This window comes from Macrobrachium nipponense, chromosome 11 (genome assembly GCF_015104395.2).
Source record: "Macrobrachium nipponense isolate FS-2020 chromosome 11, ASM1510439v2, whole genome shotgun sequence".
Lineage (NCBI taxonomy): Eukaryota > Metazoa > Arthropoda > Malacostraca > Decapoda > Palaemonidae > Macrobrachium > Macrobrachium nipponense.
The window spans coordinates 58,894,669-58,922,280 of record NC_061087.1 but is presented as its reverse complement, the minus strand read 5'-3'; positions in this window follow the sequence as shown (position 1 = coordinate 58,922,280).

Genomic DNA, 27,612 nt, shown 5'->3' with positions numbered 1-27,612 from the left:
TCTGATTATGCAGCTCGGGATTATCTATTGGTAGTCCTATTTTAGTATACCTTTCGGGGATAAGTGCAGATTCAGGTTTTGGGATATGGACAGTTGCAACCTCCCAACATGCATGGAGAGACTTGGGACCAGTATGTTATATGGTGGAGACGGTGAAGGGCAGTTGTGATGATTTTTGGTTGTCCTCCACTGGTTTAATCTCCCTCTTATAGCTTCCCTTGTCTTCAGCAGATCTCTCAGTCTCTTTTAGTAGGAGATTGTATATAGAGGGAATGATGGTCCAAGTGTAATTCTTTAGGAAGACATCCATAAGTAATTGGAGATATTCTTGGACATTTGGAGACTGAATAACAGTAAGTGTCTGCCCATATACTTTTTGGTTTTGTAGCATGGTTTTAGTGCCTTTCCAAAGAATGGTCAGACTTGTGGTATACATGGAGAATGTATTCCACTTACCATACATCCACATCCATGCAAGTTCCTTCAAGAGGTTTTAACAAGAAGGTATTGTTGTTTTGTGTGCTTTGTTTGGGTTACTGTGCAGCCCTCTCCATTGGTAGATTTTAGCTTACAATTGCGGTTTTCGACGTTTCGGTCGAGTCAAAGTTGACTGAAGGTTGATATTTTGGCACTTATCGTTATTTATATGAAAATATTTCAAAACTGATAAAAGGCACAACCATGGGTTGTTTTTTTTATGTATTCTACATGAAATTGCACACGTTTCCATGAATAAAACTTTATGTAACGGCTAATATAAAACTGTGCAAACATTACGACAATTGAACGAAAAATTTATGATTTTTTCGGAAGAGTTACCGCGTGGACATAAGGAAAATTTTTTTCATAAATTTACCATAAATCGAAATATTGTGATAGAGACTTTCAATTTGTTGTAAAATGAAGGTAAATGATTGAATATTGCTAGAATATAAGAGTTTTAGCTTACAATTGCGTTTTTCTACCATTTCGGTAGAGTCAAAGTTGACCGAAGGTTGAAATTTGGCACTTATTGTTATTTATATGAAAATATTTCAAAACTGATAAAAGCCACAACCATGAGTTGTTTTTTTGTTGTATTCTACATGAAATTGCGCACATTTTCATATATAAAAGGCTATGTCACGGCTATTATAAAATTTTGCAAAAATTATGTCAGTGACGAATTTAAAATATAAAAATAAAAAAATTTTCATAGATTTTGTACGTTGGTTCGGCACCCAACAGAATTTTCGTCTACGTTTAATATGTACGTCCAATTGGCGTTAAAGGGTTAAAACTGCCATGGCCTGAGGTCAGAAGCAGTAGTCTGTGTGTTGCTGAGGGTACCATTCTGGAGGAATTTTCAGCGACTAGAACCTTGTAGACGTCAATGTTTTCTGTTTAGAGGAGATAAGACTTTTCACTGTCTCCTTCCAAAGTTATCGTTCCATACGTACTTTCCTTGGTATTGCATCAAGTACTTTTAGATCTTGCCGAGGATCAGTACTGTAAGGTGTTGAGATTGGAGCCCCTTCATCTCTATATCAGTCTCTTTCTGGAGTTTAGATGCGGGTCTAAACTTTATCTGAATTTACTGTAAAACCTTTTATTTAGCAGTGGTTAATAAGTAAATTTACTTTACTGTCAGCACCCTTCTTTAAGCTGGTGTAAAGGGAATGCTATTTTAGCTTTCTGCCTTAGAGCTGAGTGTGACGTTAAGGCTATACTTTACAGTTCCCTGAAAGAATTCCAATTTAACCCCTTTGGGGGGGAAAAAGGAAACTTCTCTATCCTGTTGGGCATTTAAATTTAAAGGTTAAACCTAGAACATTTTTTATCATCCTTTTAGAGACCTTGAATATCTTTGTCAAAGGTAAATGCTGGAAGAGGCAAAGTTAATCTTTGGTTTTGTGGTTTAAACCCAATAACCGTTTTCTATGGGAAGCAACTTTGGTGCCCCGAGCTGTCAGCTAAGAGTGCAGGCAGCAAAAATTTACGCTGCCCAGAATGTCAGCAAAAAGTAAAAAACACAACATGGCAACTGCTTTCCTGGGCACGCTATCTTTTGAGTGCAGGGGGGCTACATTAGCTTATTTTCAGTTTCTGTATCTTATTCCATATATTTTAACTCATATAAGTGCAGTAACATACATACGGCCGTTCCCTTTAACCACTGTCACATATTTATATGTCTACTCTTTCCAGCCATGATAATAATAATAATAATAATTCATCCCTTGGCCTTAGGATTATCAGCGTGGCGCCATTGGAAAATAACTTTCTTTTAGAACAGACACACGTGCATTGAGTGGACCCCCGTATTTGCGTTCTCCAGATTCGCGGACTCACACATTTGCGGATTTCTCTGGGGGATGTTTCCCTGCATTATTCGTGGAAAATTCACGCATTCGCGGTATTTTTCTATGAGAAATATCCACAAATTCCTGGTTTTTTTTGATGAATTTCATCATAAAATGCACTTTTTGTGATAAAACTATTAAAAAAAACCAAGTATGAAAATTTTTAGTGGGTTTTCTTCAGTTTTAACTAACAAAATAGGCTGTTTTTAGCATTTTCATAGGGGTTCCAAACATTCGCGGGTTCTAACTATTCACGGGGGGGTCTGGTACGCATCCCCCGCGAATACGGGGGGGACCACTGTATATATATTTCTGGGTTCGACCTGTGTCGGCCGGTGAAATGGTCCTATAGCTCGCATTTCTAGGTATAAATAGATTCTAAATATACCAGATAAAAAAGCTAAGACAGAATGCTGAAGTTACCACCCTCAGCTCGATCACCCAAGGGTGTCGGTATAAGCACTAGGGCAAGTGGAGGCTACTATCACAGGACTTCTGCCAATTAGAAGATTCCTTTTAAAGTCCCCCACAAGGCAAGAGCCGTTACAAGGACTACCACATCTACCTTCCGCTCGCTACTACTACTACCACCACCCACGCCCAGCATCTTCATTCCTGTAATTAGCGCATTGCTTTCCGCACGTGTCTCTCGCTGCTCCCCTTTGTGTGTTTTTTGTCGAAGCCATGTCTGCTGCAGAGCTCCTAGCTTCTTCATCCAAGTTGAGTATTCCATTTTACGTTTTGGTAATTTGTGTGGTCACGACGCATTCCCTTTTTAGCCCTTTTTGGCCCCTTAGTTCTTGCAAACCGGGGTGACGCTATTTCATCCGCCATCTTGGGTGCATCATCAGACGCGTGTTTTTTCGTATTCCCGTGTATTTTCATAGCTCCTGCCATATCTGGAGTTCTGATTTTACGTTATTTATTTATATGACGTAGGCTCTAGTGCGCTTCTGACGTCCTCTGGGTCTATAATTTATTGTTTATTTCACCCTCCTTCCCTGGCTTACCCGACCAGACCAAGGCTAGGTTTTGGAAGGTAGGTCCGGTGAGCCTACCCCTCTACCCCTTAGGTCCTCCATTATTGCCCCCTAAACCCTCCCTACCTGACCAAATCAAAATTTCGATTTTGGAGGGTTTTGTTGGGTTCCTTTCGTCCACGTCATGCCGTCCTTGGATGCCTAACTAGCCTACCTGACCGGATCCGTACCGATCTTGGAGGGTTAGGCTAGGTCCCTGGTGGGTATATCCTTTTTCCCCTTATTGTTCCTCTTCGCAATTCTTCCAGTGATTCCGCATTATTTTATTATGTTTATTATTTTATTTTGTTGTGTATTGCCTTGGCCTTGCCTCCTTTAGGGTGCCAGTTGGCCTACCACCTCCTGTCCCCTTTAGTAGTAGGCTAGTACAGCTCTCCGTAAGGTGGTGATCACTGATTGGTTGCTGTGGCCAGGCGTTCATGACTTGTCCACTCCCCTAGACCACCACACACACACACACACACACACACACACACACACACACACACACACACACACACACCACCGGTCCTGTCCGGCGCTGCCTACTAGCTCGCGGTTTAAGTAATCCTACCGATGAACGGCCACTAGAGTATCTTTCTGTCCGGTTGGGGAGGGATGGGTTGGAGGGGAGTGGTTACTTGTAGTTGGTGTAATCTCCTTATTTATGTCTGCTGGTCAGATGGGGTCATATATATATATATATACATCACTTAGGAATTCTATAGTTTACTTTTATTTAATATATATATATATATATATATATATATATATATATATATATATATATATATATATATATATATATAATATATATATATATATATGTATATATATATATATGTATATATATATATATATATATATATATATATATATATATATATATATATATATATATATATATTTTATACAGGCGGTCCCCGGGTTACGACGGGTTCCGTTCTTGAGATGCGTCGTAAGCCGAAAATCGTCGTAAGCCGGAACATCATAAAAAATCCTAAGAAAGCCTTGTTTACTTTTAATGCTTTGGGTGCATTGAAAACTATGTAAACTACATTCTTAAAAAAAAAACTTCAAATATTGATTATTTTGTATTTTTGGTGTCATATTTCATCTCCCAGATGAGCGTTGTAGGCGTCGTAACCCTGGAACATGCGTCGTAACCCTGGAAATAACGTCTATTGACAAGCGTCGTAACCTCAGAACGTCATAAGCCGACACCGTCGTAACCCGGGGACTGCCTGTACAGTGGTCCCCCGTATTTGCGGGGGATGCATACCAGACACACACACACACACACACACACACACACACACACACACACACACACACACACACACCCCCCCCGCGAATAGTTAGAATCCGCGAATGTTTGGAACCCCCCTCTAAAAATGCTCATAAACTCCTACCCTGAACATGCAAACACCAAAGTATCCCTAAAAAGACCATCCTTCATCAAATATACATCAAATATTCTATTATGGCACATATTAATCTTTGAATTATTGTTAATACTGTTTTAAAGTAAATCTTACATTTTATGGTTATACATTAATACATACTATGTACGTACTGCATGACTTAGTTACGTATGTGAAAATAATTCAGTCTCCCCATAAGTATTCATTCATGCACGTTTTCTTTCATACTGTTACTATTTGAGATCTATTTTCTTTTTACAAGGGAAACAATTGTATGGGAAATCACAAATACCAAATGTCTACTTAAAGTATTATCCTACATCAAATATACCATTGAATTGGTATTATTAATATCATTTTAAAGTCATCATAAACATTTTACCATTAGAAATATATAAACAGCCAATAGCAGAGAGAGAGAGAGAGAGAGAATAACACCTTACGATTTCAATAGATTGAAATGAACGTCTGTAGGCAACACTTTTTTCCCCTCCCATAAATACATATATTTCTCCAGAGAAGAGAGAAAGAGAGGACTGTGCAATTATGTTTGTCTGCTATCAATTCTTTTGCTGAGAGCGAGAGAGATAAAAGAAGGAAGAAATAGAAACACCAAATGTATACCTTATGTAACATCCTGCATCAAATTTACCTTAAATTATTATCATATTACTGTATTAATCTTAGAGATTGTATTAATATAATTTCAAAGTAATCCTAAACATTAGTAGCCTTAAAGGTATATACTTACATATGTACTTATAACACTTGCAGCCAAGAGAGACAGAGTTACCACTGTGACAAGTTACTTTGTGGAGAGGAGAGAGAGAGAGAGAGAGAGAGAGAGAGAGAGAGAGAAGAGAGAGAGAGAGAGAGAGAGAGAGAGTTGTCCTTACGGTATTTAAAAGAGAGAAATGGAATTAATATTGTATTCAAAATACTCACATATGAATTTTGTACTTACAGTTAAAGTATTATTATTGGAAAATATTAATGATAAACTTATTACATACATGTCCATGAATATGATCTCATCTCAGTAAGAGAGAGAGAGAGAGAGAGATTACATAAAACCATTAAATTCGTTGACCATTGTATGGCATTGTTACTTTCCCAATCCCAGCTCCAAGCGTCACTGGAGTTATGAGGTAGGGAAATTGATACAGAAAAAGAGGAAGGGAAGAATTTTCATTTGAAATTAGTTATCGTAATAGTAGTACTTCTATTATTATTATTATTATTTGAAAATAAAATAAACATGTGCATCTACCATAAAAATTCTCTCACCTCAGTAAGAAAGAGGAGTTATCCTTACAAGTGAAATGGAAAGGTCATTTTCATCTCTTTGAAATACTACCATTATGAATTTTGTACTTACAGTTTTATTTTTATTATTATTATTATTAAATAACTGAAATTATCAGTAAACATTTTACATACTAGTACCATAAAAATTCTTTCACCTCGGTAAAAGAGAGAGAGAGAGTGAGAGAGTGTTTATCTCTCTGTTCTCTCAAAAAATACTTATAACGCTTCCAGCGAAAGAGAGGGAGGGAGTTACCACTATGACACATTATCTTGTGTGGCAAAAGAGAGAGAGAGAGAGAGAGAGAGAGTGAGTTAACCTTAATTAAAAGTGACATGGATAGATTAGTATTGTATTTCTGTAAGATACTATCACATAATATGAATTTTGTAATTAGTTATTATTATTATTATTATTATTATTATTGAAAGTATTAAAACAAAAACAAATAGTACAAGTACTATCTCGAGTCTCATTAAAGAGAGAGAGAGAGAGAGAGAGAGTTGACGAGAAAGATAAGGGGGAAAGGGGGGCTTTCGAGGGTTTTGAAGAAAGGGAGGGGGGGGGGAGGTTGGGGGGGGAAAGAAAGGGGGGGGGGGGGAAATTTTTTTTTTTTTTATGACAATTGGCAGCAACAAAACAGCTCCTTCCCCCTCCTGTCACTTAACTGATATGTATATCTGACAGTTTTAGTACCTGGAGTTAGAGAAAGAAGGCTGGGATTTCCTCCATTCTTCCTTAATTTTTTAAATTTATAAGCTAAAATCTTACTAATTCCACTATGGTATTTTCTTTAATGAATTGGATATTATTGCTGTATAAATTAATATTAATATTTGAAAATAGTAAAATATATTTATTTATTCATACAAAAAAAAAAACCACATCTTTTGTTAGTGAGAGAGAGAGAGAGAGAGAATTATTATTTTTATTGTGGGAATATTATTTAAAACTATTAAACTTACTAATACAGTATTAAATAATCAAAATAATATTTGAAAAATTAGTATATCATTTTTGTATCATAAAAATTGTATTTAGTCATGAAAATAAACATCAATATACACTGATTAGTTTGATTATTTTCATTGGAAAATTCCTGCGATGATGGGCGAGTCCGTCCTGTGAATAATTCTAGATTAGGTTCCAAAGAAAAAATCCTGAATGTGTGAGTCCGCGAATACGGGAGGACCACTATATATATATATATATATATATATATTACAGGCAGTCCCCGGGTTACGACAGGGTTCCGTTCTTTGAGACGCGTCGTAAGCCGAAAATCGTCGTAAAGCCGGAACGACGCTTGGAAATATGTCTTAAACTAATAAAAAGTTATAAAAACCTTACTTGTAATCCTTTGGTTACACTACATGTTGTTTCCTGTAGTTTTATGTACAACCTGGAGTATTTTCATAAAAAGAATGCTGGTTCTTTGAAGGTAAAAACTATTTTAATCCTCTGGTGCACTACATTCTTGAAGTTTTATGTACAACCTGGAGTGATTTGCAAAAAATCTTGAGGGCTACAAGAACAGCTGATTACTATTTACGTATCATATAGACTAATTAAAAGTAAATGTATCTTTTTAAAATAGGCTTTTTATATATTAGTATCAACAAAATTTCCATTTCCTGCCAATGAGTCAGAGGCCGTTTAATGAAACGAACACTTCTCTGTCCTATCTGTTCAGAAATAAAATAAAACGTTACGTCAATCCCGAGACCATTGTTGCCAAAGGCGCTCTCTCTCTCTTCTCTCTCTCTCTCTTTCTCTCTCTCTCTTCTCTCTCTCTCTCTCTCCTCTCTTCTGATCAAATTACATTGGAAACTTGACATACGATTGCCCTAATGATACGAATGTTTTTGAGATATAACAGAAAATTTGCGAAAATACAACTTTGATATACAACGAAAATATTTGAGATACGATTTTGCGATGAGTGTTAGTTGTATAGAGCGACCGATAAATGGCGTTCAGTCTGTTTGTTTTGTTGGTGCTGCATGTTAACACGCGTTGTTTAGTTCGTTGTATTTGCGCCTATTTTTCGTTGTTATTTTGTCTTATTTTTATTTATTAACCATGGGTCTCAAAAAGCTAAAGACAAAGCAGGTGATAAGAAAAAACCCAAGAAAATTATTTCGATGGAAGCAAAACATGAAATTACGTAAAGCAAAGCATGAACGTGGCGTTCGTATCGTCGATTTGGCAAACGGAGTATGGTCGAAATCCTTCTACAATATCCACGATCATCAAGCAGAGGAAGCTATAAAAAACCCCCGAGACCATTGTTGCCAAAGAGTCTCTCGTCTCTCTCTCTCTCTCTCTCTCTCTCTCTCTCTCTCTCTCTCTCTCTCTCTCTCTCTGATCAAATTACGTAACTGGATCAATGTCTCTCTTTGGATACTTTGATTTTGCCAAATATTGAGGGCTACAAGAACAGTTGATTACTATTTACGTTATCATATAGACTAATTAAAGTAAACGTATCTTTAAATAGGCTTATATTATTAGTATCAACAAAACATTTACTGGCATGAGTCAGAGGCCGTTTAACGAAACGAACACTTCTCTGTCCTTAACTCGGAGCGTCGGAAGACGCCTCTCTCTCTCTCTCTCTCTCTCTCTCTCTCTCTCTCTCTCTCTCTCTGATCAAATACTGGATAATGTCTCTCTTTGGATACTGGAATTTGCGTGTAACAACAGAAACTTGTTTTGTTATTATTACTGGAAACAAGCAATGATTTTTCATTATTTGCGCTTTTGGACTGTTATATGTAAAACTAGTTATGTAAATGCATTCGCTCGGAAAAAACTAGTCCGCATATGATTTTTGTGTGACTACAATATTATAAACAACATAGTGCGAAAACTCATCTATCTCATTCTCATGGAATTGCGTTGTAATCTAACCAGAAACTTCGTTTTGTTATTATTACTGGAAACAAGCAATGATTTTTTCATTATTTGCGCTTTTGGACTGTTATATGTAAACTAGTATGTATTCATTCGCTCGGAAACTAGTTCCGCATATGAGGCGTCACTAAAAAACATAGAAAAATACAACATAAAAAGTGTCGAAAATCATCATAATCTCAAAATTTTTGTTGTAATCTAACCAGAAACTTATTTTTATTAATATACTGTGCTAAACTATAAAGGATTTTTATCATAGTATGCGTTTTTAAAAGCGTCGTTAACTCGGAGCGTCGGAAGACGCCCTCTCTTCTCTCTCTCTCTCTCTCTCTCTCTCTCTCTCTCTCTCTCCTCTCTCTTGATCAAATTACTGGATAATGTCTCTCTTTGGATACTTGGAATTTTGCGTTTGTAATCTAACCAGAAAACTTCGTTTTGTTATTATTACTGGAAACAAGCAATGATTTTTTCATTATTTGCGCTTTTGGACTGTTATATGTAAACTAGTATGTATTCATTCGCTCGGAAACTAGTTCCGCATATGAGGCGTCACTAAAAAACATAGAAAAATACAACATAAAAAGTGTGCGAAAATCATCATAATCTCAAAATTTTGTTGTAATCTAACCAGAAACTTATTTTTATTAATATACTGTGCTAAACTATAAAGGATTTTTATCATAGTATGCGTTTTTTAAAAGCGTCGTTAACTCGGAGCGTCGGAAGCGTCAGCGTCGTAACCTCGGAACAAGCGTCGTAACCCAGGACGGATTTTTCCATTGAATATTTAAGAAAAAGCGTCGTAACCTCGGAACGTCATAAGCCGGAAACCGTCGTAACCCGGGGACCGCCTGTATATATATATATATATATATATATATATATATATATATATATATATATATATATATATATATATATATATATATATATATTATCAAAGAGGAGAGAGGGAGAGAGAGAGAGAGAGAGAGAGAGAGAGAGAGAGAGAGAGAGAGAGAGAGAGAGAGAGAGAGAGGGGGGCATGTCCAAGGTAATGATCAGTTGTTTTTTGTTGTCATCTCTTCTTTCCTTACACCTGCATCGAGTTTGGTGGGTGGAACCACTCGAACATTAGTAAGAGAATGATGCCTTGGATTATCCCTAGTCCTCTTGACCGATTCCAATTCCTTGTTTCATGGGCAATGGCAGATTTAGTGATCTCTTTTGTACAGGCAAACAAATTTTACTTTCCTCGTGACATTTGACCGTCGACAAGGGAATTCCGAACTGGCCATCATCAATGAAAGAAGGAACTGGAATCTTTCAAAAGGACTCGTTATAATTCCACACCCTAATACCAAGCGCATCAAATTCATCATGGGTTGGAGGTAACGGGAGCAGTAAACAAAAACAACCGATCATTTCATTCAATATCAACTACGGTGTTATCGTACAAATTTCTGTATATGCCAGTTATCCCTATCATAGTCAAACCAAAAAGACCATGGACATGTACATTTTAGACTCTGCCACTTTTCCCGGATTTCATTCATAAAACCTTGACCTAAGCTTGGGTGTCGTGTAGATGCGGCAACACGCTGCCACACCTTTCCATGCTAGGTTCTGGTATCTAACCGTGAAGACGTAAAATTAACTGAAATCTGAAGAACTAAAATTTAGTAAACTGCTTTGATAAAAAGGTATGGTGAAGATAATCTAGTTTCTAATAACCTAAATACAGTGGACCCCCCGTATTCGCGTTCTCCGGATTCGCGGACTCACACATTCGCAGATTTCTCTCGGGAACGTTTCCCTGCATTATTCGCGGAAAATTCGCGCATTCGCGGTATTTTTCTATGAGAAATATCCACAAATTCCTGGTTTTTGTTATCAATTTCATCATAAAATGCACTTTTTGTGATAAAACTATTAAAAAAACCAAGTATGAAAATTTTTAGTGGTTTTTCTTAAGTTTTAACTAAACAAAATAGGCTGGTTTTTAGCGTTTTTATAGGGTTCCAAAACATTCGCGGATCTAACTATTCACGGGGGGTGTCTGGTACGCATCCCCCGCGAATACGGGGGGACCACTGTAAATCATACCAACTCCCAATGTCTAGCCCAGACTCACTGATGAAAATAAATAAAACAGTGCAATGAAAAAAAAATTTATTGGTTCCTCAAGTGATGGCAGATTAACTCGCCTTGTTCTGGAAGGGCCTCTTTCTTCTGGACAGCCCGGGGAGGGAGTAAGTAGATTTTTATGGCCGGATTAAAGAACCCGAATTGTGGAATGCAAATTATCTGTAGTCAGATTGTAAGGGGGAAAGAAGTTTGGAAGCGTAGCTAATGGACACCCATATTGTGTACAGTGTTTTGTGTGCACTATAAGTCAAATTATATACATGGCACTCATACATACTCATATATATTGTTCTTCTTGTAGTGCTGTTAGAGTTCTCTAATGTTCTATTTTATTAATGTCAAAATTGTTAGGTTTGAATTTCTGTATATGGCATCAGTGTTCAAAGGATGGTAAAGTAGAATACGAAGAAAACAGTTTCTCTCTCTCTCTCTCTCTCTCTCTCTCTCTCTCTTCTCTCTCTCTCTCTCTCTCTCTCTCTCTCTCTCATACGACTAGACCAAAGGGTAATTTGATTTAGAAAAATGGTGATAGAGATAAATTTCATCATCTGTTTTTATAGATTTTCCTTTTATCGATGTAATGAAAACTGCCACCGTTGTCAAATATGAAATCTTAGGACCGGAAATTACTGGCAACCCATTCAGAATCATTACACATATTCATAATTTATTGTCTTTACTTTGTTTACCCTCTGTTTTCGTTTTCATCATTATCACTGTCGGATGAATTTTCAGCAATGTTTGTTGTGTAAGAATTTTGTACATAACTTTCATTTAGAGTATGGTACTTGTGCATTGTTTCATAAATGAAAGTTTGTGCGTTCTACACCTAACCTCTTGTTCTGTAACGTTCCAGTACATTTTTTTATATTTCAGTGGGAAAATATCAATAAATTACAATTACGTACTTATCGTTTTCATTTGTGCTAGAGCTGGAAAATGGAAAAGAAAAACAAAAGAAAAAAAAAACAAGACCGATGCTAAGTTGGCTTAGACCAAAATTCTGTGTAAATGACGACCAGCCAGCAGCGTGTTCTTCTCGCTACATAGCGACTCTGCCAAGTGATTGGCGAATTCCCGCTTTTAGATATAGAAAATCAGGAAAATTATTGATAAAAGGGTTTGGGAGAAAGTGTTTTTGTTTGGATAAGGTCGACAACACTAATTCGGACCTAGAGAGAATACATTATAGAGGATTTACCTTGAAAGAAAGGCAGGAAAAATCAATCTTATATATACGTACTAAATGTCGCAGTCAAAACATTGCTCCCCGTATATATACGTACTAAACGGCTCAGGTAGCATTGGCGTGCTATGTATATATACGTAGTAAACGGTTAAAGGATTAAGAAAAACAGATGATGTCAAAGGTTAGCTTGGAAGAGGCAAAAATCAACCTTTTGTTTTGTGTTTTTAGAAAACCTAGCTGTCTTTGCCAATGGTTAAGCTTGAAGGCAAAGTTAACTTTTTGTTTTGTAGTTTTAGAAAACCTAGAATGTATTTGTGAAGGTTAAGCCTGGGAGAGGCAAAGTTAACCTTTTGTGTTGTGATTTTTAGAAACTTATAATGCCTTTGCCAATGGTTAAACTTTAAGGAAAAATTAACTTTTGTTTTGTGGTTTTAGAAAACCTAGAATGTATTTGTGAAGGTTAACCCTGGAAGAGGCAAAGTTTACCTTTTGTGTTATGATTTTTAGGAACTTTGTCAAGGGACACAAGGTCCTCTGTGACATATGGATAGGCTAGTGCATGCAAACCAGCTCCATTTCTTCTACCTTATTGAAGTTAAACATTCATGATGTGAGCAGCAGTTGCAACTTCATTTAGTGTTAAGTCAATTTGTTGCTCCAGAATAGGATTGATGTGTCACAGTAGAAGTACAATTCAGTTTTTGCCCGATCACTACCTTAAGTATACAGAATTGTGTTTGAAAACAGTAAAGCCCTTAATCCGCTACTAGTAGTGGGTAGTCTTTTCCTGAACCGAAAAAGAGCAATTCTTTTGGCTCTTTTGTTTAAATCCCGGGTTTTAATATTTTGGGGAGCGTGAAGGTACAAATTTTGTATAGGAGTGTACCTGTGTATTGTAAAGGTATTCATTTTAAGTGACTGTCGTTTGATAGGGCTTTTGGACCCAGGCACAGGGGTCCCTCATACCGCTTGTGTTTCATGCTGGCTGAATCGAAGCAGTTTTCTCCGCAAGGCTGCTCTTTGCTGCAAACGTATGAGAGCCTTGCTCCCTGAATGGAATCCAACTTCTGGTGGTAGTAAAATCCACCAAGGATTCCAGATCAGGTGAGAATGTTTTGGGTTTCGTATAAGAAACCTTTAGCTCGAATGGCTGAGCAGAATTTTGTCTAGCTGCACTACCCACCATCCTCTTCTTAATGTGGGAATCAGCTAAATTTAACAGTAGGTAAGATTCATCTCAAATAATATAAATTTTCATAATGAAATTTATTAATTGGATACTTTCCTACTTTAACACTGTTAAAGTAGACCCACCCAGCCTCCCCACAACTTAGTGGGCTGTCAAGGAGAATTCTGACGAGCTAAAATATTCAAAACACACCTGGTGGAGAACAGGTAAACTAGACAGTCATCCAGGCAGCCATTCGATTTTTTTGTTTGAATGCCGACTCGCCTAATTGGCGGGGAGATATAGCTAAATTTAACAGTAGGTAAGTATCCAAATAATAAATTTTACGTATTATGAAAATTTATATTTTCTCTTTGTTGCTTTGATCGTTTTACAATTTGTTATATACCAAAATCATCGCAATTTAGTGTAGAATACAACGAAAAAAAACAAAACTCATTAGCTTTAACCTTTTGCTCACAGCGCGATTTGTATACAATAATATTTATATATGATAATGTTTGTTTTTTTTTTTTCATTTCTGATGGTTGCATACTAAACTTCATTCAATGACAAAAAAGGAGCCAAAAATTAACTCTTAATCTTGAAAACTAAGCGTGCTGTGATTTAAAAAAAAAAAAAAAAAACTTCCGCTTCGGCGCTCACTCCCAAAACCCCGCCGGCATACAGAAGAAACTTTTGGAAATACCGGCTCGGCGATTAAGGGCTAGGTTTAAATTTAACAGTATATTTCCCGATTGATCTTTGATCTATAGGAAATAAAGTTATTACCGTAAGATATCTCATTCCTATTCATCTTAACATCATTTATAACGACTACGGTAATAGTGTACCATAGTACAATGATTGAAATACGAGCCAAACGGATGTTGTTATCCAATTTGGTTAGAATTAGAAAAAAAAAAAAAAAAAGTTGTTTCTCGTTTAGTTGTTCATGGCTGTACAGTGTACACGTTTACGCAACAAGTATAATGTTAAAACCATACTTTCATCATTCTCTTTTGCTGTTTTTGAACTCATGTAACTAGAAGATGGGATAAAGTTAGACTATTTTAATTTGGTCTCTCATAAAATCGGATTATCGTAAGATGAATTATCGTAACTTGAACACTGCAGCTACCTGTACACTGTATAAAACCTTAATATATCTTTACATACTTTAGGCACCCAAAGGATTAAAGCTAGGCTTTTTTCACTTTACAGTATTTATAATATTATAATGTACTGTACAGTAAATTCTATAATACTATAGTGCATAAATATAATTTTACTTATTGCGCCATTGCGGGATTACGGCGCCGTTTGACTGGTCTAGGGCGCTGTTAACTGGTCTATTATTCCTGAAGAAGGTGTGCGGCGGCCGTAGGCTTTAAAATCACTTAGCGTTGAAAATTGCTTAGCGTCAGCGGCCAGGAACAGAACCCCTGCCACTAACCAAGGGCCGCCTGTATTTGTTTGTCCCCCATTGTAGATAAAACTTCTAGGGAAATCTTATGGAAAAGTAGTTTTGTAGGCTTTGAAACTGTAAATTTGTATTTTCACAGGGTTATAATGGCAGTCCCTATTTATGGGGGAGGGGGGTTCCCGTTCTCGGCGGGGTGCGATACACAAAAACCACCATTATCAAAACTGGTGATTTATGACGCTTAGTATTGGTTAATGGCATCACTGTTAGGTATGTTATGGCACCATAACTCAATTATTGGCTCCAGTTGGCCTGTTATGACGCTATAAATCACCGATTTTATGGTGTTAGATAAGTGCCATAAAACTGGATTGCCATTAACTGAGTCTGCCGATAACCAAGGACTGCCTGTTTAGTTGAATGTTTCTAGTTGTCGTTGGAACAGCAGAAGAAAATTGTCTTTTGTGAAGTGTGAAATGAAAGCTTTTAGAATTTTGATGTAAATGATAAATGGATTTCATGAATTTTGATGCAGATATGTTTAGCTTTATTGTTTTTTGTTTTAATTATTCAGTCGTTTTATTACATGATTAATGCCACCCTGCAGATTTTTATAACATGATTTTAAATACCTGATTTGTACTTGCCAGATGGAAACCAATCTGGTTACTGTGCGTTCAGGGGAAGACCGGAAGGTTACATCTGGAAAACCTTTCTAATAAATCGAGGTGTAAGTTGGAAAGTATTTCAGTCATTTTCTTTCTTTCAGACAACAATTATGTTAATTTATGGTGAACAAAATGAAAAAAGCAACTCTCAAGAGTATTGTATACCATTAAGTAAACCAACCAAGAATATATTTTATTATGCATAATAAATATATTCATGAACTTGTTGACAAGGAAAAATAAGATATGAATACAAACAACTAGTACAGTATTCATCATGGAGTGATTTAAGAAGACCTTATTACATACTTAAGGGGAATTGAACAGATGTCATAGCAGATGTTTGGATTCTCAAGTATGAGATGATTTTGAAATGTAATAAGAAATGGTGAGAAGCAGGTGGCGATAAAATTAATAGTTATGGGAGTAGCCAGATGAGAACCAGCTAAAAAACCATGGAGAAAAGTCATAGATGAAGACAAGGCTAGATTACAATTCATGCAGAGCTCAGTTGAGTTTGGATAAGTTTCATTTCTGTGAAAAAAAAAAAAAAAAAAAAAATAACAGCCAAGCACTTTCTTTTTACCTTCTGGGAAAGGCATGAACAGGCTTCCACCTCTGGCTCCTCCTCCTAGTTTCTCTCCAAAAGTTGTATCATCCCAGTGCATTCTTCAGACCAATTCTTATGTGACATCTGATGTTACATTCAACCAGCTTTGCTTCTGGCTACCATCAAGTCCAGATGTCTTTCATGACATATTTCGACTATCATTATAGCTATTATAACTGCAATCACTGGAACCGTGTAGTGTTCGTTGAAGAAGAATCCCCGTTGTTATCCTCTAGCGGTGGGACCGTAACGGTCTCCTGTGTAGGCGGAACTTGAATTGCCCCGTGGTCCCATGTAAGTGTTTCATGAACGCCTTTGTCGAATAATTGTAGATCCTGGCTGAGCACGTGAACCATCTTGAAACAACTCTGCATGCGCCATTATTAAGCGTCTGCGACCCCTGTAGGTGTATCCTAACACCCTCGTTGCTGAACTGTAGATTGACGTCTTCCGATGAAGGAATCGTAACCGTCACCTTGTTGTCAACTTGAAATATCCTGTGACTCCCATGCAAGTGCGTCTTGCACCCGCCTCGTAGAAGATTGTAGCCTCCTGATTTGTCTCAGAATGTATCCTGAGATGATCCACTGACAACATCTCGTCCATACAAAGGCGATCCATAACATTGTCGCCCGTGTAAAGATCTGACCTCTGGTGTTGTAGATCCTAAGTTGTTTTCGTTGTCACCCTCGCGTGAAGTTGGGAATTCTCTTAAAGTCATCATGTGTCCTTATGTGAAAAGTCTACATGATCTTAAAACAAATAGTCTTGCTTTAATACATGAATCTGTCATAAACTAATATACCCAATCTCATAGTCAATTATTAAGGACTGAAACTCCTCACTAAAATAAAATATGGTCTTTATCTACTGAATCCTCATAATTAATCCCGTATCTGACAAATATACTATCAAAAACCCCTATAATGTCTATACAGCAAAACCCCTGTAATGTTTGTACAGCTAACCTCCCTCAAATATAATGCTGAATATCCCTTCTATCTTACATATCCCAAGATAAATTTTACCTCCTTTCTATAATAGAAATCCTATGTAAAGCTTAACCCCGATTACAAATTTCCCTTGTAGGAAAAAAAAAATATTCAACTTTTCCCATTACAAAATGTATAAGGAGAGAAAAAAAAATGTAATTCAGTGCTTTTCCATATAAAACGCAGTATGTATTGCCCCGCAAATTGCTGCCGCAACATCCTATTGACTCTAATTGACCCCTTAAATCCTTCCCCATGGAATGTCATCATCGACATTCCTGAAAACGGTGCAAAACTTTCGAGTAATCAACTCCAAAAGAAAATATCAACAAACCGGTCTCAATCGCAGCATTGTCAGCATTAAGCCACTTGAGTATACAGCATGTGCTCAAATCTCACTATGGACTTGTCTAGTCAGACTCATAAACTCAGAAATCATCATTCCATCAAATGGCCCAAAAAATCATTTATGAAATCGTTGGTGGGAATCCTCCATAAATCTTTACTGATTCTATAGCCACCACACTCCTCAAAAATTATCCTCAGGAAACATCCTTGTTGTCACCTCAAGGTTACCCAAAAATGTCCTCAAAAACATAACTCATTCATGATATTGCCACATGTATATAAAACCCCAATAACCACGTAGTCCGGATATAAACCACAGAAAACCACAATTCAACTATTATATACCACCAAATATAACCACTGGTGAAAATAAAAATACAACACCTTTATAGGGCCCCATAAAACCACAATGCACTAGTGCCACCCCCAAGAGCCATATTACCAAAAGAACCACAATCCCCACCTCTTTGGCTCGTAAAACCACAGATCGCCACCAAAAATTATATCCACAAAAAAAATTCAGCCCCCAAAAAATTATAGCCGCAAAAAAAATTCAGCCACCATGAAACCAATACCGCCAGGAAGATCAACACACGGACCTACTAATATTTTATCAACTTAACAGAAATTTCCCATATTTTCCACCCCGTTTTTTATCATGAAATAATTATCTCTGGTTTTTATGCCAAATCGCTGCAGTTTGTACATGATAGGAAAAATAGTAGAAGAAATGAAAGGGAGAGTTACCATTACATTAAACTGATTAATCACATTTTGTCATCAATTTGCAAAATCAATAAAAAATGCAACTGCATGATATTATTAGTTACTGCAACCAACCCTTTTCAGTTTAGATATATGAGTGAATTTTGACCGACCTATCTTTTCATCTAAGACTATGAATCTGTTTCCTGTCTTTTCCTCAATAACTAAAAGGACCTTCAAATTTCAGACCCAATTTGTAATTTAGTTCATTCTCTCTCATTGATTTTTAAAAATGCATTATCTCCAACAGCGATTTTAACATCGAATGTTTATTTATTACTTCTTTCCACCATTTCTCGGGTCGTAGCCTTGAGATTACGGCTGAGATAAGCATGTCTCTCCTTTGCTGTGGAAATTAATGCTTCGATTGTATCTTCTCCTTGATGAGGTATAGTTAACAGATCAAATGTGCCTCGTCCTGGCAACCAAACAATACTTCAAATTGAGACATTTTAATGGAATCACTAACCATAGTGTTGATGGTATGTCTAACAACATCTATATATCTATCCCAGTTTTTATCATTTCCTCCTACAGTCTTCCTGAGAGCTTCGAGCACTTCCTGTTTTCTCGTTCACAAATAAACATTAGCTTCAGGTCTGTATGGAATAATTGTTACTTTCTGTATCCTCATGACTTCTGCCAAACATTCTAAAGTTTTGCTTACAAATTCTCTGCCATTTTCAGTCAATAAAACCTCAGGTGAACCATATCTGTTTTATGCTGAAGTGGAAAAATTTCTACTATCTTCATTAGTTCATCTATTATTACCAACAGGTACTTATTCGCTTATCTAGATTCACAAAAATTTCCTAGGACATCCATATGTATTCTCTGAAAAGGTCTACTTGGTATTGGATATGACCCTAATTTGCAGAAAGTTATCCTTGCAGGTTTGCAAGCATTGCATACTGTGCAGTTTTCACAAAATTTTCCACATCTTTCCCCATTTTTATTTTTTCCAAATATATTAGCACGCATTCCATTATACGTTTTTTCTATTCCCAAGTGTGGACTACCGAGCCTGCAATGTACTATATCCAAAACCACTGGAATTAGGACTTTCGTAATCACGATCTGTGTTGTCTCTCTTACTTTCACTAGTCCTTAATTTATATTTAATTTAACTGACCAACAGATTACCTTCTAATTCTAAACCCCAAAAAGGTAACTTACAACCTTTCCTGAATACAGGCGGCCCTCGGTTAGCGGCAGGGGTTCCTGTTCCTGGCCACCGACGACCAAGCGATTTTCGACGCTGAGGCGGACTTTTAAAGCCTACGGCCGCCGCCAAACCACCTTCTTTCGAACTCTAGACCAGTCAAAGGGGCCTAATCCCACAACGGCGCAATAAGTAAAACTTATTTATGCAGTATAGTACTATAGAATTTACTGTACAGTACATGTGGGTGTCTAGAGTATGTAAAGATATAAGTTTATACAGTGTACAGGTAGCTGTAGTGTTCAGGTTACGATCATTAGTCTACGATAGTTCGATTTTATGAGAGATCAAATTACAATGGCCTAACTTTATCCATCTTCTAGTTACATAAGTTCAATAACAGCAAAAGAGAATGATGAAAGTAGTGGTTTTAACGTTATACTCGTTGTGGTGAACGTGCACAACCATGAAACAACCGAACGAGAAAACGACTTTTTTTTTTTTTTTTTTAAGTACAACTGAACATGGATAACATCTGTTTGGCTTGTATTTCGATCATTGTACTACAGTGCAACATTACCGTATTTGTTATAAATGGCGTTATGTATAGAATAGAACTGAGATATCTTAATGTAATAACTTATTCGCTATAGATCAGAGATCAATATAGATTAAAGATCAATCCGGAAATATACCGTTAAATTTAAAAACTAAATTGATGGACATGAAGCTGAGAAAACTGTTTCAAGCTGCTAATGACTATTTATCGTATCATCGGCAACAAGGGATAAAACTGCAGTAAACGTCTTCTCCTCTGCCATACACACAACCAAATAGATGAAAATTGGGACTTTAAAATCATTTATTTTAATGAAAACTACTGTGCTTGTGAAAAGGATAAATTTTACTGTTGTTCGTGTTCACGCGCCCGATATCCCGATATAAGATAAATCATAACGTAAAGTTAGTATTACGATGATATAAAGGATTACGTATTGCGAACGGAATCACGTAATTTTTTACGCAATAAACATGCCGCCAACGTAATCTGTTAACGAAAAAAATAGTAGTTCACATTCACAACCAGACATATTCAATAAATATTTCACCTAAAAACACGCTGTATAAGGAATAATAACTTTTGTCTCATATAAGTCAAGTATCTAGATATTCGTTTATGCTAACTAGAAGCAAGAGCATTCGCTCAGAATTGCGTTATGTGGGAAACAGACTGTATTCATCAGCTGATTTCAAAACCACAACATTGGCCGCTGCCGCGGAATACGGGCTTAAGTTTGCCGTAGTATTTTTAAAATACAATACAGGCAGTCCCCTGGGTTACGACGGGGGTTCCGTTCTTGAGACGCGTCGTAAGCCGAAATCGTCGTAAGCCGGAACGACGCTTGGAAATATGTCTTAAACTAATAAAAAGTTATAAAAACCTTACTTGTAATCCTTTGGTTACACTACATGTGTTTCCTGTAGTTTTATGTACAACCTGGAGTTATTTTCATAAAAGAATGCTGGTTCTTGAAGGTAAAAACTATTGTAATCCTCTGGTGACACTACATTCTTGAAGTTTTATGTACAACCTGGAGTGATTTTGCAAAATCTTGAGGGCTACAAGAACAGCTGATTACTATTTACGTATCATATAGACTAATTAAAGTAAATGTATCTTTAAATAGGCTTATATATTAGTATCAACAAAACATTTCCTGCCATGAGTCAGAGGCCGTTTAATTAAACGAACACTTCTCTGTCCTATCTGTTCAGAAAATAAACGTTACGTCAATCCCCGAGACCATTGTTGCCAAAGAGCTCTCTCTCTCTCTCTCTCTCTCTCTCTCTCTCTCTCTCTCCTCTCTCTTCTCTCCTCTCTCTCTCTCTTCTCTCTCCTCTCTCTCTCTCTCTCTGATCAAATTACATTGGAAACTTGACATACGATTGCCCTAATATACGAATGTTTTGAGATATAACAGAAATTTGCGAAAAATACAAGCTTTGATATACAACGAAAATATTTGAGATACGATTTTGCGATGAGTGTTAGTTGTATAGGCGACCGATAAATGGCGTTCAGTCTGTTTGTTTGTTGGTGCTGCATGTTAACACGTCGTTGTTTAGTTCGTTGTATTTGCGCCTATTTTTCGTATTTTGTCTATTTTATTATTAAAACCATGGGTCTCAAAGCTAAAGACAAAGCAGGTGATAAGAAAAACCCAAGAAAATTATTCGATGGAAGCAAAACATGAAATTATAGCAAAGCATGAACGTGGCGTTCGTATCGTCGATTTGGCAAACGAGTATGGTCGAAATCCTTCTACAATATCCACGATCATCAAGCAGAAGGAAGCTATAAAAACCCCCGAGACCATTGTTGCCAAAGCGTCTCTCTCTCTCCGCTCTCTCTCTCTTCTCTCTCTCTCTCTCTCTCTCTCTCTCTCTCTCTCTCTCTCTCTGCTCTCTCCTTCCCTCTGATCAAAATTTTACGTACTGGATAATGTCTCTCTTTGGATACTTTGATTTTGCCAAATATTGTGGGCTACAAGAACAGTTGATTACTATTTACGTATCATATAGACTAATTTTAAAGTAAACGTATCTTTAAAATAGGCTTATATTATTAGTATCAACAAAACATTTACTGGCATGAGTCAGAGGCCGTTTAACGAAACGAACACTTCTCTGTCCTTAACTCGGAGCGTCGGAAGACGCCTCTCTCTCTCTCTCTCTCTCTCTCTCTCTCTCTCTCTCTCTCTCCTCTCTCTCTCTCTCTCTCTCTGATCAAATTACTGGATAATGTTCTCTTTGGATACTTGGAATTTGCGTTGTAATCTAACCAGAAACTTCGTTTGTTATTATTACTGGAAACAAGCAATGATTTTTCATTATTTGCGCTTTTGGACTGTTATATGTAAACTAGTATGTATTCATTCGCTCGGAAACTAGTTCCGCATATGAGGCGTCACTAAAAAACATAGAAAATTACAAAATAAAAACGTGTCGAAAATCAGTCATAATCTCAAATTTTTGTTGTAATCTAACCAGAAAACTTATTTTTATTAATATACTGTGCTAAACTATAAAGGATTTTATCATAGTATGCGTTTTTTAAAAGCGTCGTTAACTCGGTGCGTCGGTCAAGCGTCAGCGTCGTAACCTCGGAACAAGCGTCGTAACCCAGGACGGATTTTTCCATTGAATATTTAAGAAAAAGCGTCGTAACCTCGGAACGTCGTAAGCCGGAACCGTCGTAACCCGGGGACCGCCTGTAATATGAGAATACATACAATATTCTTGGATACAGTGAAATAATGTATAACTTTTTTAAAGGATTTATGGAAAAGATGCATAAATTAATAAAAATAACACAATGCAATTTTTCGAACTGGCGGACAGAACGAACATGAAAAACCATCCCATGACAACGTGGAGCGTAGTTACAAAGGCTGCCTTAATTGTATCTATTTCTGTACAAAAATGAAAATACCTTTACGCCAATATATTTTCATACACATTTTAAACATAAAAGCATAAACATTTGAAAAATCGACACATCGATCGCTAAATTTGCACCTTTTTTTTTTTTTTTTTTTTTTTTTTTTTTTTTTTTTTTAATTTTTTTTTTTTTTTAACTTGATATTTTTGGAAGAGAGGCAGACGGCGGCAAAAAAGTGCAAATTAGCGTCGATGTGTCGATTTTATAATGTTTATGCTTTTATGTTTAAAAATGTGTATGAAAATGTATTACGAATAGGTATTTTTATTTCTGTGCAGAAATATGATAAAAAGGCAGCTTTTGAAACTCCCTTCAAGTTATCGACTACGATGTGTTTTTCAAGTTCGTTCTTGTATGCCGCCGCGGCATACAAGAACGAACTTGAAAAACACATCGTAGTCGATAACTTGAAGGGGAGTTTCAAAAGCTGCCTTTTTATCATATTTCTGCACAGAAATAAAAATACCTTATTCGTAATACATTTTCATACACATTTTAAACATAAAAGCATAAACATTTATAAAATCGACACATCGATCGCTAATTTGCACTTTTTTAAATCGATATTTTCGGAAGAGCGGCAGGCGGCGGTTTACAAGAAAGAACATGAAAAAACATCGTATTTGGTATCGTGAAGGGCAGTTTCAAAAGCTGCCTTTGTATCCTATTTCTGTAAGAAATAAATAAAAATGCCTTTCACATAATACATTTTCACACACATTTTAAACAAAAGTATGAACAATTATGAATCGACACATCCATAGCTAAATTTGCACTTAAGTCAGAGGCATATATTTTACCCTAATACCTACGTAATAACTCTCCATAAAATTTGTTAATATAATTTGCATAACCTTTATGGTCTGAACGGCATTCTACATATGTATGAACTCGTTAGACACAGGCGCTAGCGGCGCTGTTAACTGAAATTTGTGCCGTAAAGCTACCTTTAAAAAGCCTTATGAATGAATATTTTTGACGACCGCCGTAAAACCGATTCGCCGTTGAGTGATTGTGCCATTAACCGCGGGCCGCCTGTAATTCCCCTCTAAGAAACGCTTTTGCGTCTGCCAAAATTTCATCTTCATCCTGCCTTTGCTCTATGAGACTTATATCCCATTGTATAGAATCACTATACTCGATTATAATAATATCGTATTTTGAATATTAACGGTGTAATTTGCATACAGTAAATTATTAAAACACTTTTCAGTTGCAAATGTACACCCAGATATCCTTTTATTTACCTAAAATTTACACATAGCATAACTATCTAAAGCCCGGGACGCAGTGTTACCATACAAAAACACCACAGGCGGATGGACAGATGAAAAAAAACCGAGTATAGTAACTAGCATAGCTAACTTGAGATCCTACCGTATCATAAAAATTTCTACTAAGGGCATCTGCAACTACATTTAATTTGCCTTCTATATATTTGAGCTTTGCATCGAAGTCCCTGATAGTTAAAAACCATCGAGCTCTTTTAGGTGACAAATCGGGTTTATTAAAAAGATCCAATAATGGCTTGTGGTCTGTAAGGACTTCTACTTTATTCTCTATCAGTAGCATTTTAAAATGAACCAGACTTGATACTATTGCATAGGCTTCTTTATCTATGGTAGCCATTAATCTTTCATTGCTGCCTTTTGTCCTAAATTTCCTGCTTTAAAATGCTATGGGATTGAATTTCCCATCAAATTGTTACATAAGGCAAGCACCTATACCCTCCTGACTGGCATCAGTCACTAATATGAATGGTTTGCTGAAATCTGGAAGTTTCAGAACGGGGATTCTTAACGTGTTCCTTAAGTTTTTGAAACTGAATGTCTTGCCCGCAATACGCTGTTAGTGGAGCTGCCTATGTAAGAAAATCCTTTCACAAACCTATGAAAAATCCTGCCATCCCCAGGAATGACTTCATTTCATTTTTCTCCTGATTTTCGGGTGTACAAAAATCTGCTATTGTTTTGACTTTATCATCGTTTACTCTAACCCCTTCCTTAGATATGACATGACCTAAATATGTGATTTGCTTTTTCAAGAAGGAACACTTAGCGAGCTTAATTTTCAATCCTGCTAACCTAAGTTTCCTAAGTACTTCCTCAAGCACTTCCAGGTGTTGCACGATCGAGTCTGTTGCAATTAATATCATCCATGTACACAAAACATTTACCAAATAACCCGTGCAAAACTGTGTTTACCCACCTGGCATGCGACTGGTAACAGTCAGGGATTGTCTTTTCATTCAAACGTCTAAAATCAATGCATACTCGGACAGAACCGTCCTTCTTAGGCACTGCTAACAGAGGAAAGTTGTATGGAGACACATAGGTCTAATGATTCCTTCCTCTTCCCATTTATTGACCTCTTTTTCTACCTGTTCTCTGATTTTGAAAGGTATGTGGTATGCAGGAATAAAAATTGGTTTTGTACCTTTCTCTAAGTTTACCTTATGTTCTAACTTATTAATTAATCCCAGTTTATCCCCTCTTAAAGCTACCATGTCCCCAAATTCTGCCAAGAGCTAGCCTACCGCTTCTATATGCTCTTTATAATCTGCATTAGCTAAATGTTCTCTGAATATTTGCTTCCTTGATTGCATTTCTGCCCATGAAAACTCAGTTTTCCCTTCTACAATAGCTACTGAACCACTGTCATTACTTAAATATTGGAGATCTACCACATAAGTATTATTCCGGTATTTCCTAACTGTATCATTACAGTACAGTAATTCTTCCCATGTAACACCAGTGTTTGATACATGGTTCACTGATGCAGTGCTAATAACCCCTCTTAGTTTCTCATAACTCTCAATTACGCATACTTCCGTGGGTTTTTTTCACTTCCCTCAATTTGACTTAACATAGTCTTTGAACCTGGCATTAAAATAACATCCTCTGATAAAACACATTCATATTTATTGTTAGTACCTCCCCCCGTTCCACGATCCCATAAATATCACCACCCGTGGTTCTCATTGCATCCACCAAGACCATTGTTATGTATCTAGTATCACCAACCCCTAATGTCCATTGTCAAACCCACCAAAATTGTTACCACCGTGGCCCTCAATATCCCGTTTAACATCACTGCAGTTCTTCCCCATATCATCAGTGTGGGTTTGGTATCACCACTCCCCATATCCCCTGTATCATTACCATTAGCGCGGCCAAACATACCCCCATTTTCAGTAATCCCCATATCCTCAGTTTCACTTGCATCCTCATAAGGGATAAAAACACCGGGTATTCCCACAGTTATACCACTAACACCTGCATGGACCGATATCTTGTGTCTTCTACAAGCAGGATGGCCCAGCAAAAGTCTGTTGCCCAATGTAACCCCTATTATAACCAAAAATGGTTCTATTAACACTCTATCACCCAGAGTAAATCGTATTCTAACAAAACCCAGGGTGTTTAACTTATGGGCTTGCACATCACACATCATCTCTGTTTAATGGTATCAAAGGGTAATGGGAGAACTTGGATTGATACAGATATGGTCCATTAAATTGATAGACGTGCTGGTGTCTTTAAAGATTGGGATATCCACGTCCTCCACTGTTCCATATGTAAGTGTTACATAATAAAAATATGGAATGTTATTCCATAATATAAAAAACTAAAACTATGATTAATTAAAACCAGTGACCCAAGAGGTCAACCAGATTGCTTGCAGGAATGTGATCAGACCAGAGACGATAAGTATGCTAAGATGACATATACAGTAAGTCCTCGGGTTACGCTGGTCTCGACTTACGATGTTTCGTGGTTACGAACGCGCCCCCATAAAAATATAAAAAATAATATTTTGCGTCGTTCCGTCTTACGCGGTTTAGCGTTCGTAAGCAACGTAAACAAACGCGAACTAGTTCCAGGCGCAACGGCGGAAGAATACGCTTTGTGGGGGAGAGGACGGGCGTCGCTTCGCTACGCTCAGTCCTCGCCCATACGCCATTTTGGTTTGTTTACACTGCCTCTCTCTCCTCGTGTTGTATCGTTTTTGTAACTTTTTGCTCTTTGTTATGGCTCCCAAGCGCAAGGCGGACTCTTCTGATGGTAGTGCATCGAAGAAAGAAAGGCCATCACCATGGAAATTAAAGTGGACATTATAAAGCGATCTGAGAAGAGAAACGCCAACAAACATTGGCCGCTCGCTTGGCCTTAGCCGTTCGACCGTTGCTACCATTATCAAAGATAAAGAGCGCATCGTTGAACATGTGAAAGGATCTGCTCCTATGAAAGCGACAGTGATAACTAAGCAGCGTAGTGGTCTAATAATTGAAATGGAAAGGTTATTGGTGCTTTGGTTGGAAGACCATGTTCTCCAGTACTAGTTTGTTTCTGCCTCACCTCAAGAATCATCTGCCTCAGCATCTCCAGCAACTTCTGGAGGTTCTTTTTCTCTTCACTAACCTCCCCCAGTCTCTCCAGCACCGCAGCTTCCTCTCCAGTGTGCAAGCCAATCAAACTAATAAAGGTAAGGAATGTTCTCTCGTTGTTATTGATAGGTATTTACATTAAATCATGGTGGTATTTTTCAATGTTCCGACTTACGCTGAAAATCGTGTTACGATGCATCGTAAAATAACGGATCTACGTCGTAACTCGAGGACCCCCTGTACAATAAAGTAGGCTAAGAT